The sequence below is a fragment of the Akebia trifoliata genome, chromosome 3 (assembly GCF_017979445.1).
Source record: "Akebia trifoliata isolate Shusen 1 chromosome 3, ASM1797944v1, whole genome shotgun sequence".
Lineage (NCBI taxonomy): Eukaryota > Viridiplantae > Streptophyta > Magnoliopsida > Ranunculales > Lardizabalaceae > Akebia > Akebia trifoliata.
The window spans coordinates 25,412,515-25,426,951 of record NC_141377.1 but is presented as its reverse complement, the minus strand read 5'-3'; the positions used below and the strand labels follow the sequence as shown (position 1 = coordinate 25,426,951).

General features: G+C 36.3%; 1 pseudogene across 1 annotated transcript in view; it reads right to left on the bottom strand.

Moving 5' to 3' along the window:
- LOC147406208 (uncharacterized) overlaps positions 1–13,981 on the bottom strand; it is a 31,650-nt pseudogene extending 17,669 nt beyond the window's left edge. Inside the window, exons 1-5 of the transcript XR_015176352.1 lie at positions 13,781–13,981; positions 12,919–12,983; positions 12,568–12,828; positions 12,364–12,471; positions 12,115–12,267 (exon numbers count right to left, since the gene is read on the bottom strand). The product of XR_015176352.1 is annotated as an uncharacterized LOC147406208 (transcript). The remainder of the gene's footprint in view (positions 1–12,114; positions 12,268–12,363; positions 12,472–12,567; positions 12,829–12,918; positions 12,984–13,780) is intronic.
- Between the last annotated feature and the right edge of the window lie 456 nt (positions 13,982–14,437).

Here is a 14,437-nt window from a genome sequence, read left to right as displayed (position 1 = left end):
TTGGGAATCATTGCAATCGGGTTGACGAGTTGATTAATCAGGCGGATGCAAAAATGGGGTGTCTACAATTTCAACACATGATAATATATGCGATGATGCTAAAAAAAAATTATAATCAACTATGTTTCGAACAAAATAACACAATTGAAAAATTAACAACCATAATATCAAGACAGTCTTAGTAAATCCACATTAAACGACATTAATGAATCACTAAATCCTAAAAGCTCATTTTAATTGCAAGAGACAAAAAACTTATTTTAAACCCAACTTTTTCAGGGGAAAAGGCCATTTTTTGTAACTATGAGTGAATTACAGTTTTACTTAAATCACTTAAATGTAGTGCACTTTTAAATACTACTTGCTATGGGGAAATCACTTGAACCAATCCATGACTCATATATGGTTTGAGAGGAATTATCAGGGTCTTGGACAAATGAACCAAAATTTTCTCCACAATTGCTGTGAAATGAAAAAATCATCCCTGTTATATATCGCCTAGATTTATTTTCAGGGGCACAAAAAGGGGTTACCCTATTCACTAATTGGATGCTTAAGTGTAACACAATCTCAATTCCAAGTATCAAAACATTCCAAAGAGAAATGGATGTAAATTAATAAACTTACACATAATGCCACAAAACCTCTTAAATTAATAGACTCAAGTTTTTCTTTTCATTTCTAAAAGTAATTGTTGACCAAGAAAATGGTAATAGATATTTTCATTACCAAGTTCAACAGTGAAAGAATCAGTAAGTTTCCTTCAAATTAATCCACTACTAGTTATGCTAATATAATGGAGGACTATGATTGAGGAAAAGAAACAATAGCTCCAAAAACTTTTAGTAACAGAACTAAAACAATTTGTAAGGGAAGAAGAGATTGCTGATATGATCGAGAAGATATGTCGTTCATGTTTGCCTCTACAGGGAGCAACAATTAATCTAAGTCAGATAGTGATCACTCTCTCCAACAACACAGTCTCGAGTTGTGCTCTTGGTATGAAACATAAAGGTGAAGATGGCAAAAACAGATTTGGAGATTGTCAAGGGAGATGATGAAGCTTATAGTAGCTTTTAGTATTGGTGACTTGTTTCCATTATTGGGATGGATGGACACTCTCACTGGTTTGGTTAGGAGACTGAAGTGGGTTTCAAAATAAGTAGATTCTTTGATCAAGTAATTGAAGAACATCTAATTCAATGAAAAAATGTAAAACCCCGAATTTCTGATTTGTATCTTGAGGAAAAATAAATAGTGAAATTTTGAGAAAAATATTGAAAGTGGGACTTAGGGGTAAAATTTTAGGATGTTTCTGATCATTTTTAATGGAATCTGACCTCACCATTAGATTCAAAATGATCGAAAAACATAGTTTAGCCTGTAAGCACGCTCAAATGCGAGTCCGAATATAAAAGTTACAAAATCCTCGATTACCGGATCGGACCAAGCTAAAACAGTGACTTTTTGTTAGAGGAATAATTTTTAAAATTCGATCATACCATTGGGTTTATAACGAAAAATTATTCAACATAGACTATTTATTTGTCATTTTTGGAGATCAGGAAGTCGAATTATCGCCAAAAACGAAAATGACATCAAGTTCAGGGGTCACGTCAGGCTAAAAATGTAAATTTTTGATGGAGACATAATTTGTAGAAATTGACTATACCATTAGATCCGGAACGAAAAATTAGGCGAAATAGTATATTCGTTTGTCAGTTTTGGAGACCGAATGACCAAGTTATCGTCGATCAAAACAATAGGCGAAATACCGATTTCGTCCTAACTTTTATAAAAAATAAAAAAAAAAAAAAAATAAAAAAAATTTAATTTTTTTTATATAACTCATCTTCCCCAACGCGTCATATGGCCGAGACATATAAAACGAAAATTTATTTTTTTTCTCTCCGATCTTCCACCTCAGATCTCTCGCAAACGGTCCACTTTCGACGATCGTCGCAGAAGAGAAAAAGGTCCGCAGCTACGTTCTCTACAAAACCCACCCTACCTTTCTTCGTTTCACTTTCTATTTTACCCGATATCGTCAAAAATCAGCCGTATTTGGATACGGAAATTTCAAAACTTTGACCTCGGATTTCGTTCGTTTCGGGGTCAAACCGTCTTCCGACGTAGAAGGGAGAAACGTCCGCAGCCTCATTCTCTACAAAACCCACCCAACCTTGCTTCGTTTTACTTTCTTTTCACCCGTATCGTCAAAAATCAGCCGTATTTGGATACGGAGATTTTCGTAACTTCGACCTCGATTTTCATCGGTTTCGGGGTCAAACCGCCTTTCGCCGTAGAAGGGAGAAGAGACAAGCACATCGAGATCTTCAAAACCACCAGGTCGATTTCAAAAATCAGCCGCTTCGAAGTTCGGTCCGTCTCGATTTCCGTGCCGATCGCCTCGATTTCCGTGCACGTGCTTTGATCCTTTCGCCTAGAGATTGTAAGGAACTCTGAATTTCTATTAATAATCATAGATTGTGAAAATTGCATTTAGGATTTTATTGGAAAAATTTGGATGTATTTTCGAAATATAGAATTCTTTGTTTATTTCAAAATTCACGCCAGAAATTGCATGTTTGATATGTTTAATTGTATTTTTAACAAATTATACGTGGGTAGAGTATTTTAACGGGTTATTGCCATAAATTGGGTCTTGTGCACTGCTCGGACCCCGTTTTGATATGAAATTTGTATTTTTTTTCAATATTATTGATAGAAATAAATTGTATAGTTGAAAAATGTGATTTAATATTCAATGAACTCATATTGAGTTGATGAATATCAGAAAATGGATATTTTATGAAGAGATTGAAAACTGTAAAAGTCGAAAAAAAGGGAAAAAGGGTATGAAACGGTAAAATGTCAGAGTCACACCCGAGGGGTGATGTCTGCATTTTACGTTGTTGTGTTGTATGCAGGTTGGTGAACGGATATCCAGGGATAATGTTACTGGTTGCATGTTTATTTACTTTCTGTTAGCGCGAGGCGCTCTGTTATGTTATTTATTTTAGGCCGGGTGGCCACACTTGCATGGTAGGAAACTGGATATCTATTCTCAACCTTGTATTGTTAATTTCTCTTTTGTTTTCAAATGAAAATAATATATATAAGTAGCTATTTTGTGAGCTGTTAAAGAGTTTGTGAATGCCTGAAGGGATAGTGCATCATATCATCCGGAGTGGTGTACTATCCTGGGATGTACGGTAGGGACCACCAAACTCATACGTGGTATGGGACGCGTATGAGAGTGGAGTCACAACTGGAATCCGGGTTTATTCCTCTCTATCTTTACCAGTGAACTTGTAATGTAAAGGTGGTCGTATACGAATGGTTTGTATCTTTGGGAATCACATGTACGCCTGATAGGCATAGACGAAGATGATTAGTTAGTGATCACTAACAATCTATAGTAGTCGAACGTTCTGACACATCGAAAGAGACCCATTGCTTACGGTCACGTCAAACGGCCAGCCTGAGCCGGATAAATGGTCAACCAAGCATGGTAAACAGCGACCAGCCACAAAATCAGGAACTAAAAACCCGAGAAGAATTGTAACATCATGTCCCGACTGGGAGCGATCCAGTCGTGAATCCCAACTCTCTAATTCCAATACTCCACCATTGTGTATTATGTATCTGTTGCTTATTTTGATATATAAGATGAAATGCATGTTTATTGTTTCCATTTGATCAATTAGATTTGTATAAAAAGAGAATGTTATAGTGAGTACTGCTGATCGATGTAATGTGAGTTTTAAAATGTTTAGTTGCTCATCCCTGGCTATATGTACCAGTTAATCGTAGTTTTCTTCTGTAAAATTTTGTTTATTTTAAAATGATTCAGTATGTTTATTCGTTCATGTTAGGAGAGGTTATTGGCAGAAATTGTTGCTTCCTTACTGGGTAACCCTTGTTACTCACCCTTTCCTTCTCTATTTTTTAGTTTCAGATCTAAAGCTTGGCGAGACAAGTATAGAGCACGAGTGAGAATCATCTGGTGGGTCAAATAGATAGCCAGACTTTGTCACTTGGTGAGTATTGGGGCTACACCCCTCTAATGGTGTTAGTTTGTCTAGGTAGTATTATAGATGTTGTTCTGAGCGTTAGGACTTTTGTTAGAGTGAGAAAATCTCTGTATAATCCTGTATATAAATTTTCTTCTTCCGCACTCTGATCTATCGAACGATATTAGATGTATATAGGCTTCCGCTCGTTATTACATTATGTATGTAAATGCAGGATTGTATGTCGTTTATCAGGTGCAGGTTGAACACCTTGGAATGCTAACATAAACAGAGGAGACCATGCCGAAATTTCGAGGTGCTACATAATACCTCGAGATCTGACATGGGGATTTGTGTTAGTGTTTGGCGGGGCGCCACAGATGGTATCAGAGCATAGCATTAGATCCGTATGGGATACAGATCTGCTATGTTTTAGAGAATTTGTTGATACCATAGATATTAGATCGACAATCATAGAGTGTCACTAAGAATTCGGTATCCGAGCTCTTCAGTAATTCCGTACTGGGATTGCGAGCTCTTCTGTGTCTAGAAATCCTTAGCGCTTAGCAAGCGTAGAATAAAATTATAGGTTCATTCTGTTAGTAATGAAAATGGTATTCATTACTAGATTCCTTTATACTAGTAGTTAATACTTCTATGAGAATGATGTTGGTGTGGTTCGGAGAAGTGCTTTGCTTCTGATAAAGTGAAGATTTCTGAACTTACAGGTTATGAAATATGCAAGGAAATATTGGTGCAACTGGACCCATGACAAGGAGTCAAACTGGTAGGGAAGACTTATCTGGGTCAAGTAAACTCACTAAGTTAGAACAGTTGATAGAAGCAATCTCGGAGTTATCCCAAAGGCAGACTCGTATGGAAATGAGACAATTGGAGATGTTTGAGGCTCAAATGATTATGGTTGGTCAACTGACAAAGAGATTAGAGAGGATAGAAGAAAAGCTTGACCACCATCTTAAGGATAAATCCCAAAAGGATTCGAGGGTAAACATCCCAACAAAGGGAGGACTGCAAGAAGAAGTAGGGATATTGCAATCATCGCCTCAAAGCCTATTTGAAGAAAGACAGTTAGAATCTGATGAGAGGCAAACAATTACGAAACTAGCAAAGTCACGAGGAAATCAACCATGCATAAGAAGCGAGACTATAGAAATATCTGCTCAAGAGATGAAAGAGTTTTACAAGAAACAACAACATATAATATTAAATCAGTCAAAAGAAAGAGTAGTGGCATGTTACGAATGTGGTAAGTTAGGACATAGAGGGGAGCAATGTTCTAGTCGACGTCAACCGATTAAAGATCCGTGGCTAAGAAAAATGTTAGATGGGCCAACTCAAGGAACAATAAGGCCACTGGATTTTAACAAGATTGATGAAAAACTTATGCCACCGCAATCAGACCGAATTAGCGGTCGAAAGCGAGAAGGAATGGAATTACAGATATCTCGGGGACATATTAGTCAATCCCAGACGTCTCTTCCTTCCAGATGAGATCCAGCCAAGAGACCGGTGTATTCAAGACTGAGTGTCTCTGAACCCGTATATCCGCAGTACCGAGCTCCTACTCCACTATCGAGTTATAGGGTTTCTTCATTACCTAGCCATATAACAATTGAGACTCCAATGATGCCAATAGGGCCAAAGGAACCAACAAGACAGGTTCAGAGCTTACAGACCCCAATACACCAACTGCCCGCTTCACAGAGATCTACGAAGACAGGATTGTTGACATGCTACGCATGTGGTCAGGTGGGACATATTAGGAGAGAGTGCCCTCTATCACAGTCGCGAGCAAGGGTTGTGACCCAGGAGAAAGTACCTGTCTCTGACGAAATTTTGGAAGGTACGATTTCTAATTATGATGTTAGAAAATTAGACTTCTATTCAATATTGTTTCATTTAGATCATATGCTCCTGATAAGATTATGCATACTTACGAAAGTTAGAAGTTGTCGAGATAGGCCGAGTAATAAAACTATCTATGCCACGAGAAGACTATGATTGACAAAAGATTATTGAGTACTAGGATACAAAGAATGCTGTCGAGATATGCACAGTAGAGTAGAATAGAAAAGAACATTATACGAGGAAATATGTGTGTGGGGATGAGTACATCTATAACATGGTAATAATATGGTGTTGGGTTTGTATACATAAAGGCTAAAAATATTTATTGGTTAGAAAGATTATATAAGAACCTACAGAGTATAGGTGTGCAATCTAAAACTAAAATTTGGTAGGTGATCAAAATGAATGAGTATTTGGAGGTAAACTCGACGTGTGAATGATGAATTTCATTAGGAAAGGTAAGGGGTAGATTTATGAATAGTGGAACATGTTGGATTTGGCAATTGGATAAGTTAAAAATAGCGTTAAAATGATTAGAATTATAATAGGAAAGAGTTAGATAGAAAAGATAGTTTTGAAAGCAAGGTAAGTCAATGTAAAATGCGAGAAGGAATGATTTTGTGACAAGGTTGCATTAATGGTGACTTAATAGAATTGTGAGAAATAGATGAAGAATGTAAGATAGCAATATTACTTATGAACTGAAAGTCATGAGAGATAGTTGTTAGATTTGTAAAAGTTAATTGTGGTACTGTCACTATTGGATGATAAGTGGAAATATGTATGATTTAGGCAAAATATAAAGTTACATGAATAAGGATTAATTGATATTACAATGATATTTAAACAGTAATTGGTCAATACTGTAATTTTGGGAGTAGAGAAAGAAAGCTGTGACTTGCAGCTTATGGGATCGTTTAAAGTAGTTGAACAGATTTTGAGCAAGTTCACCGGATGTTCTACGTGTCCATGTTGAAGAAGTATTTGTCAGGCCCTTTACACGTGGTTAGTTGCGAAACAATTTAATTGATGTAAGATTTACCTTCTTAATTAAGGTTTTAAATTATGAAAACTATGAGGAGATGTCACTGTAAGCAGAAATAGAATACTACATTGAATATAAAGATATTGGAGTATTGGGAATAGAGATTTTAATGCAGTTTGTGAATCTAGTGTTAGTAGATATTTGTATTATAGTAGGGATATAGTAAGTGTAAAGGTTGTATATTATTTTATTAAGGAGTATTAACTGGTGTGCAAATAGTAGTAATGTATTTGCGGTAAGTCTATGCAATGAGGAGTAATAATCAGGGTAAGTATGAGTAAAACATAATAGATGGTGTAACTGGTGAGAGAAGTAAATATAAAGAACAGAGAAGATTTGAAGGAAGTGTTGTTGATAGATATTAGCAAGGAAGTGATATAAGGTGAATTAATTGTTATCTTAGGGTTATAAAAATAATGGATTGGTTGGAGTATGAGTTTGAATTAGAGTGATTAAATTATGAATATGTTGGATTGACGGAATATGAGAGACATAAGTCTATGAGTTATAAATGAGATTGATTTGAGACTAAGAATAAATGGTAATCGAAAATAGGTGTTGTTTATAATACATGTCGTATTAGTGGAATCGCGACAAAGCTCGATAAGGTATGATTTTAATTTCGAGGACGAAATTTTTATTAAGGGGGGGAGAATGTAAAACCCCAAATTTCTGATTTGTATCTCGAGGAAAAATAAATAGTGAAATTTTGAGAAAAATATTGAAAGTGGGACTTAGGGGTAAAATTTTAGGATGTTTATGATCATTTTTAATGGAATCTGACCTCACCATTAGATTCAAAATGATCGAAAAACATAATTTAGCCTGTAAGCACGCTCAAATGCGAGTCCGAATATAAAAGTTACAAAATCCTCGATTACCGGGTTGGACCAGGCTAAAACAGTGACTTTTTGTTAGAGGAATAATTTTTAAAATTCGATCATACCATTGGGTTCATAACGAAAAATTATTCAACATAGACTATTTATTTGTCATTTTTGGAGATCAGGAAGTCGAATTATCGCCAAAAACGAAAATGACATCAAGTTCAAGGGTCACGTCAGGCTAAAAATGTAAATTTTTGATGGAGATATAATTTGTAGAAATTGACTATACCATTAGATCCGGAACGAAAAATTAGGCGAAATAGTATATTCGTTTGTCAGTTTTGGAGACCGAATGACCAAGTTATCGTCGATCAAAACAATAGGCGAAATACCGATTTCGTCCTAACTTTAAAAAAAAAAAAAAAAAAAAAAAAAAAAATTTAATTTTTTTTATATAACTCATCTTCCCCAACGCGTCATATGGCCGAGACATATAAAACGAAAATTTGTTTTTTTTTCTCTCCGATCTTCCACCTCAGATCTCTCGCAAACGGTCCACTTTCGACGATCGTCGCAGAAGAGAAAAAGGTCCGCAGCTACGTTCTCTACAAAACCCACCCTACCTTTCTTCGTTTCACTTTCTAGTTTACCCGATATCGTCAAAAATCAGCCGTATTTGGATACGGAAATTTCAAAACTTTGACCTCGGATTTCGTTCGTTTCGGGGTCAAACCGTCTTCCGACGTAGAAGGGAGAAACGTCCGCAGCCTCATTCTCTACAAAACCCACCCAACCTTGCTTCGTTTTACTTTCTATTTCACCCGATATCGTCAAAAATCAGCCGTATTTGGATACGGAGATTTTCGTAACTTCGACATCGATTTTCATCGGTTTCGGGGTCAAACCGCCTTTCGTCGTAGAAGGGAGAAGAGACAAGCACATCGAGATCTTCAAAACCACTAGGTCGATTTCAAAAATCAGCCGCTTCGAAGTTCGGTCCGTCTCGATTTCCGTGCCGATCGCCTCGATTTCCGTGCACGTGCTTTGATCCTTTCGCCTAGAGATTGTAAGGAACTCTCAATTTCTATTAATAATCATAGATTGTGAAAATTGCATTTAGGATTTTATTGGAAAAATTTGGATGTATTTTCGAAATATAGAATTCTTTGTTTATTTCAAAATTCACGCCAGAAATTGCATGTTTGATATGTTTAATTGTATTTTTAACAAATTATACGTGGGTAGAGTATTTTAACGGGTTATTGCCATAAATTGGGTCTTGTGCACTGCTCGGACCCCGTTTTGATATGAAATTTTTTTTTTTTCAATATTATTGATAGAAATAAATTGTATAGTTGAAAAATGTGATTTAATATTCAATGAACTCATATTGAGTTGATGAATATCAGAAAATGGATATTTTATGAAGAGATTGAAAACTGTAAAAGTCGAAAAAAAGGGAAAAAGGGTATGAAATGGTAAAATGTCAGAGTCACACCCGAGGGGTGATGTCTGCATTTTACGTTGTTGTGTTGTATGCAGGTTGGTGAACGGATATCCAGGGATAATGTTACTGGTTGCATGTTTATTTACTTTCTGTTAGCGCGAGGCGCTCTGTTATGTTATTTATTTTAGGCCGGGTGGCCACACTTGCATGGTAGGAAACTGGATATCTATTCTCAACCTTGTATTGTTAATTTCTCTTTTGTTTTCAAATGAAAATAATATATATAAGTAGCTATTTTGTGAGCTGTTAAAGAGTTTGTGAATGCCTGAAGGGATAGTGCATCATATCATCCGGAGTGGTGTACTATCCTGGGATGTACGGTAGGGACCACCAAACTCATACGTGGTATGGGACGCGTATGAGAGTGGAGTCACAACTGGAATCCGGGTTTATTCCTCTCTATCTTTACCAGTGAACTTGTAATGTAAAGGTGGTCGTATACGAATGGTTTGTATCTTTGGGAATCACATGTACGCCTGATAGGCATAGACGAAGATGATTAGTCAGTGATCACTAACAATCTATAGTAGTCGAACGTTCTGACACATCGAAAAGAGACCCATTGCTTACGGTCACGTCAAACGGCCAGCCTGAGCCGGATAAATGGTCAACCAAGCGTGGTAAACAGCGACCAGCCACAAAATCAGGAACTAAAAGCCCGAGAAGAATTGTAACATCATGTCCCGACTGGGAGCGATCCAGTCGTGAATCCCAACTCTCTAATTCCAATACTCCACCATTGTGTATTATGTATCTGTTGCTTATTTTGATATATAAGATGAAATGCATGTTTATTGTTTCCATTTGATCAATTAGATTTGTATAAAAAGAGAATGTTATAGTGAGTACTGCTGATCGATGTAATGTGAGTTTTAAAATGTTTAGTTGCTCATCCCTGGCTATATGTACCAGTTAATCGTAGTTTTCTTCTGTAAAATTTTGTTTATTTTAAAATGATTCAGTATGTTTATTCGTTCATGTTAGGAGAGGTTATTGGCAGAAATTGTTGCTTCCTTACTGGGTAACCCTTGTTACTCACCCTTTCCTTCTCTATTTTTTAGTTTCAGATCTAAAGCTTGGCGAGACAAGTATAGAGCACGAGTGAGAATCATCTGGTGGGTCAAATAGATAGCCAGACTTTGTCACTTGGTGAGTATTGGGGCTACACCCCTCTAATGGTGTTAGTTTGTCTAGGTAGTATTATAGATGTTGTTCTGAGCGTTAGGACTTTTGTTAGAGTGAGAAAATCTCTGTATAATCCTGTATATAAATTTTCTTCTTCCGCACTCTGATCTATCGAACGATATTAGATGTATATAGGCTTCCGCTCGTTATTACATTATGTATGTAAATGCAGGATTGTATGTCGTTTATCAGGTGCAGGTTGAACGCCTTGGAATGCTAACATAAACAGAAGAGACCATGCCGAAATTTCGAGGTGCTACATAATACCTCGAGATCTGACATGGGGATTTGTGTTAGTGTTTGGCGGGGCGCCAAAAAAAATAATCCAGAAAATAAAAAAGACTTTGTCAACATTTTGTTACATGTTCAAAAGGATAACACACTCGGCATCAACCTCACCAGCGACAACATCAAAGCAATAATATTGGTCACATCTCTATCTCTTTCTCATTATATATACATGTTATGTGAGTAGTGATCATGACTAAAGCTAGCTCTCTCATTTCTCATACACAGGACATGTTTGTTGGTAGAACTGATACGTCATCCACAACTATAGAATGGGCTATGGAAGAGCTTGTCAAGAATCCAAATGTGACGAAGAAAGTACAGGAAGAGGTTATAAGAGTGGTTGGAAAGAAATCAAAGGTTGAAGAGAATGACATCAGTAAAATGGACTACTTAAAATATGTTATTAAAGAGACTTTGAGACTACATCCCCCTGGCCCCATGCTTGTTTCAAGAGTGTTCACTACCAATACTACTGTGAAAGGTTAAAATATACCCTCTAAAACCATAGTCCTCATCAATGCATGGGCGATTCAAAGGGACCCCAAGCTATGGGACACTCTAGAGGAGTTTATCGCTGAGAGATTTAGCAACACTATTGATTTTAAAGGGCAAGAATTCGTATTTATCCCCTTTGGATCCAGGAGAAGGGGTTCTCCAGGAATGTCATTTGGGCTTGCCCTCGTTGAGTTTTTTGTGGCCAACCTCTTATACTGTTTCAATTGGGAGTCACCTCATGGTGCAAAAGGGAAACCAAACATGACTGAATCAACTGGGCTTACTGGCACTAAGAAAATTCCTCTTCATCTTATTCCAATTGCTTTCCTGATGGGTCCTAACCAGGAGGCTTTATGTTTGGCCAATCACCCTAACATCTTAGCTTGATGTACAAACTCTTCTTTCTTTCAAAGAGAGCATAAATAGAGAGTAAAAGCATAAGGTGAGAGTACGTAAAAAAGGGTGGTGACACAGATACTACCTAGAATATAACAAAGCCTTTCAAGTGTCTGGATAAATAATTATTAATGGTGTAGACTCTACATGACAAATAAATATATGACTTACAGATCAGTATGACATGGTAGTCCCCGTTTTATGCTTCTGACCCCATACAGTTTGAATAATTGATAGCCCCAATCAATGGCAACTTCACAATGCAACAATGACCTTCCACATGATGTAATTAATGAAAAAACATAAGTAAGAGGCAACTTCACAGTGTAACAATGACCTTCCACATGATGTAATTTATGAAAAACACAAGTAAGAGTTGCCATATGTCAATAATCAGGACGAAAGAAATTAACTTGACCTAAATTATAACCAAGCACAATATGAAGTATGACTGTAGGACATTAACAACATTTAGAAATTTACCGTTTTCCAGCCATCTGGATTAAGGAAAGAGGTGATCATGGTGTTACTTCCATGGATTGGCCATGGTTGTTGGGTTATCTTTCCTCCCAGCTCTTGAGTAACCAAGTTAACAACCTCAACACTTTTACATACATCATCAGTGCTCACAGCAATCTGGGAATGACTATTGATGCATCATAAAACAATAAATGCTTTGCGACGAACATAAAAAAATAATTGGAGTACATGATAATTAGGAAATTAACTAACCTGTGCATACGGATTTCCTTTAGTGTACTCGGTCACACCATAATTATATGTCAACTACAGTACAGTTGACTCGTATTCATTTGCATGTCCCAACATCACTATTGTATACTGTACAGTTCATGGAACCGAAGAAATTAATGGGTACTTAGAAAAAAAAAGCACAATATCAGGGAATATATTTGTATAAAAGGCGAAATTTTTTACCTTGTATGCAGGGTTGTCCAACTTCCTCAACAGCTTCATTCCCAAAGCCTTTTCATAGAACTTAATAGCACGATATAGGTCACCCACACAAAGTATAACTTGACAAAGTGGTTCAGGAGTTGAGCCCCTTTGACTAAACTAAAAAATGTAGCCATCATGATCCTTCACAAAAGCAATGACTGATGACCCACCTTTAACTGGACCAGGTTCACGAGTGATATTTCCCCCCTTAGTTCGAATGTCTTCAGCCATTTTATAGATCTGTACAGCCATGAAGTTAAAGAGTCTTAAGTTCTACAAGAGATAGCCATGATCATGTTTCTAAAACTTAAATCATAGAACAACAAAAACATCTTGAGTAGCGGTTGCAAAATGTCCAAAGCCTGTTCCGATGTCATAGCTATCCACTCCATAGTCTGTGAATCAACACAAAAAGTAAGCACATCAAAAACAATATTTTAACAAGATATATAAGATTATAGCACAAAATTATAACATGGCCAGATATAAAAAGGAACTGAGAAATAGATGAATTAAAAACAATTTTGCCAACGCCTTCTTATAAGTCATTTTTCCTCTATATAACAATACCTAGTGTTACATCTGTATCTTAGTATCAAGAAAAGTAAGAAACACACAATTAAATAAACATAAATCCACTACAACGACAATCAATGGTAACACGGCTAGATATACACATATATAAAGAGCCAAAAGCACTAACAGAGATGCTCAAAATACCAACCAGAGTTGTCAAAAGATAAAGAAGCTCTAACAAAGGCTCATCAAATGTTATACAGTCATCCATTAACAAAAAAGCAAATGATTGCTCATACAAAGAGCTGTTCAAGGTACCCATTGGTTTGAAACTCTCTTGGAAACAGACTATAAATATAAAAGACAATGACATTGTGATTTCCTCTACAATTGCATAAGTTCTTTATCTAGAAGCAAAAAAAATTTACTCATCTCCACATTTAGACATTATCTAGAAGCCTTTTCGTAATTAGTCTCAATAAATTCTCCACGTTCAAACATTATCTAGAAGCCTTTTCGTAATTTACTCTTCTCCACATTCAGACATTATCTAGAAGCATCAAATTACATGCTTCAAAATATAGGAATCAGTTGGATAAGTATTTCAAGTATTCCAAAATGAAAAGATTGAAGAACCAACATAAGTGATGGAGAAGAAAGTATAACGAAGGCCTACATGAAGATGACATGTGAATTGGTGCAACGGATTCCCTCCCAACCATCACCACAAGGATCTGATCCCTGCCAATTTGGTGGAACATTCTGACATAGATTCTTGAAGGGCATTAGAGCAGCACCTACATCATTATAACAAGGACTTACATCGAGTTTTTCTTTGTGTCAAATGTGTTCAAATTGGGACAATATTTAGGAAATAAACCAGAACAATAGGCAGCAGAAGCAGATTTTTTGAAAAATACGGAACAATATTTAGGAAATAAACCAGAACAATATTCAGATTTATAGAATCATTGGGATATATTATAAAATTTTTATTTGTTCTTAGATTTTGTTTCTTCATGCAAAATTAACACATTTGGGAAATAGAAAACCAAAAATAATATATTTTGTGGAATCAAAAACCCTAGATCTCAACTTCAATAGTCAGTATAGTGTTATGGATCTACCAACCAGAGAGAGAAAAGAGATAGACTCACCTTAAAATCAACAGAGAAATTTCAAAAGGTTAATGGCTTCTTCTTCTCTCTATCCTTCCAATGTTGAGAGATCAAGAGATCACTTCGACAGATCAAAGACAGAGAGATCACTTAGACAGAGCAAAGACAGAGAGAGAGATCAGAGGGTGAGATGAGATCGACGGAGGGAGAGAGAG